This window comes from Chrysochloris asiatica, unplaced genomic scaffold (genome assembly GCF_000296735.1).
Source record: "Chrysochloris asiatica unplaced genomic scaffold, ChrAsi1.0 scaffold00279, whole genome shotgun sequence".
Classification (NCBI taxonomy): domain Eukaryota; kingdom Metazoa; phylum Chordata; class Mammalia; order Afrosoricida; family Chrysochloridae; genus Chrysochloris; species Chrysochloris asiatica.
The window spans coordinates 1,261,703-1,264,488 of record NW_006408797.1 but is presented as its reverse complement, the minus strand read 5'-3'; the positions used below and the strand labels follow the sequence as shown (position 1 = coordinate 1,264,488).

Below are 2,786 nucleotides of genomic sequence, written 5' to 3'. Positions count from 1 at the left end.
TTCTTCAAGTATCCTGTTATTAATTTTTGTATTTCACTGATTCTGTTGTGACATCACCCATATGGCTTCTTACACATGTTATTTGCCTCTTCTCCTTCTTTTCTTTAATAGTTTTTCAATTTTATTAATCCTTTCTAAGAACCAACTGTTTGTTTTGTTGATTCTATTGTTTTGTTTTGTTTTCATTTTTTCTCCAAACATATATTTACCACTCTTCTCAGTAACTTTTTTAGCACCTTTGCCAATAGTTCTCAGGATTGTATAGAATCCCCATCCCATGCCCTTTAACTCCTCTAGGCCTTAGAAATTAGTCCCCTCAGAGCTTGTGCAATGGCTTCTTTGTCAATGCCAAACATCTCCAGAAGCTCAGTTGGCTTCACACTTCTTGGTACCTGGCTGACAGCCAAGTTTCTGACAACAATGCCAGCCTCACCTGTGGGTTAATATGCTGGACTGCAAGGTTGGTTTGAACTACAAGGTTGGTGGTTCAAGCTCACCAACTGCTCCTTGGAAACCCTATACAGGGTCACTATGAGTTGTTACCAACTCGACTGCACTTAACAACAACAATAACATCCCATGTTCATAATAATAAACCTCCTCTGTGAGGATCCTGGCCTTGGTGGTGTAGGCATTGTCAAGAATGAGATTTTTATTCAGAGGCTTGAGGGTAAAAGAGTCACCACATGGATGTTGATCTCTTTCTTCAGCAATTCAGCAGCAGATTGAATCTTTTGCAGGGTCACCCCTGCTCCAATCATGATCACCTGGTCATCCCTACTCCTCAAGACCACCTTGGCTTATCCAATCTGGAAATCCTGATTGCTGTTGTAGATGACAGCATTTTCTGGGTGGCTAGTCTGAATGAAGCAGATGCCCTTTGTACTGGCTGTTAATTCCACTCCCTTCTCCATAGAAACTCCATCACTCGGGTAAAAGACAGCTGACATAGGGACTGACTGGCACAAGACCAGAACTTTCAGAGCCATCTGAAAAGGCCTGTCTTCCCCAATGGACACACCGCACTGGGGACTGCAGAGGTTGATGTTGGTCTCAGAGATGATTGTCTTGTGCATCTGGTCAAAATCCCTCACGAAGAAGGCTGTGAAAGTGCTGCAAAAGGGCACTGACCAGTTGCACTGTAGCACAGACCGCAGTGATACTGCTCAGCCATGCAGCACTCGGGGGCTCCTTTTTGAAGAGCTTTGAGAAGGTGGAATTCTTGGTGTTTCCTCCAGGGCAATAATGCAGTCACTGGCATGGCCCAGTTTGGCCAAGTTCTGCCAACAGGTCTTGCAAAGTTGCCCCCAACTTTGTAGTTTGGTGAGGTGGGATGTTGGGAAGTCCACTGAGGTGACGTCCTCCCAAACAAGGATCTTCTTGCTCTGGATCAGGCTGTAGATTTCCTGGATTGTCTGATCTGCCATGTTTTGGGGGAGGGGTTTCCCATGACAAGACTCCTTAGCGTCTACCCTTGAAATTCCTCGGTCCTTGTAGACCTTGGTGATGATGACTGTTGGCTGGTATTTAGCTTGGCCTAAAGCCTTGCACAGCAACTCCCTGCTGTGCCTGACCACGATAACGGTATGCCAGACAAAGGCGTCCCAGTGCTTCTGGTAAATGTCTTCCTGGTGCTGTAGCGGGGCAGGGTCACTCTGGCCCAGGCAGTTGATGTAAAGAATGGCAACCAGGTTGACCAGCTTGTAGATGGCTGCAAAGGCCATGGCCTCCTACATGGAGCCTTCTGAAGCTTCCCATCTCTAAGCATGCATACTGATGCAATAGCTGGCTTTTTCTCAGTATTTGCCAGTGTAGGCCATCCCACAAGCAGTGCCAAGACCCTGACCCAGGGAGTCAGTGGCCACGCCCGTGAAACCTTATTTCGGAACAGGGTGCCCATCCAAATCGGAGTAGATCTTGAGCAGATCTTCCACAGGTTCCACAGCAGCGCCTTGGGCAGGAAGTCAGCTTCAACCCAGACTGCATACAGAATGGGGAATGCATGGCCTTTGGAGAGCATTGCCGGAACCTAGGCCTTTAACGCATGGTGTGGAAAAAGAGGACATCTGTGATCTCTGTGCACTGCAGCATGACGTGGGGTGGCCTGAGCCCACAACGTCATAGCCTTGATGGAGATGATATGCAGTTGGTTGGCTGTGTTTGTGGTAAGCCCCCACGGTGCCGCCAGGTAGAGGATGGAGCATTCTGACTTGGAGTCACCTAGGCAACGACAGCATTGACAGTGACTGCACTTTCTCTTATTTTTCTGTTCTCTCATTTATTTCTGATCTAATATTTGTGATTTCTTTTATTCTGGTGACTGTAGGCTTACACTGCTGGACTTTTTCTAATTGTTGGAGCTGTTAAGATAATGTGTTGATTTTGGTTCTTTCTTCTTTTGGGATATATGTATTTGTTACTATAAAATGCTATGTAGCCAGTGCTTTAGCTGTGTCCCAAAGGTTTTGGTATGTTGTGTTTTCATTCTCTCCCTTTTTTTTTTTTTTTCTGTTTTTTATTTGTTCTATTATCCAGTAGCAAGGTGTTATTCAATTTTGATGTATTTGGTTGTTTCCTTTGATCTTTCTATTGTTGATTTCTAATTTTATAGCATTGTGATCTGAAAAGATGTTTTACAATATTTTGGTGTTTTTAAATTTATTGATATTTGCTTTGTGGCCTAATGCATGGGCTATTCTACATGCACTGAACGTTCCATGTGCTCAGGAAAAGAATGTATACAGTAGACCAGGGTCTTTGAGGACCCTCCCTGGTATCTACCCTAT

The 2,786-nt window shown here is 44.9% G+C and overlaps 1 pseudogene; it reads right to left on the bottom strand.

The window, feature by feature from the left end:
- Positions 1-293: 293 nt before the first annotated feature.
- On the bottom strand, positions 294-2,155 carry LOC102824939 (annotated as a pseudogene).
- Positions 2,156-2,786: the final 631 nt, after the last annotated feature.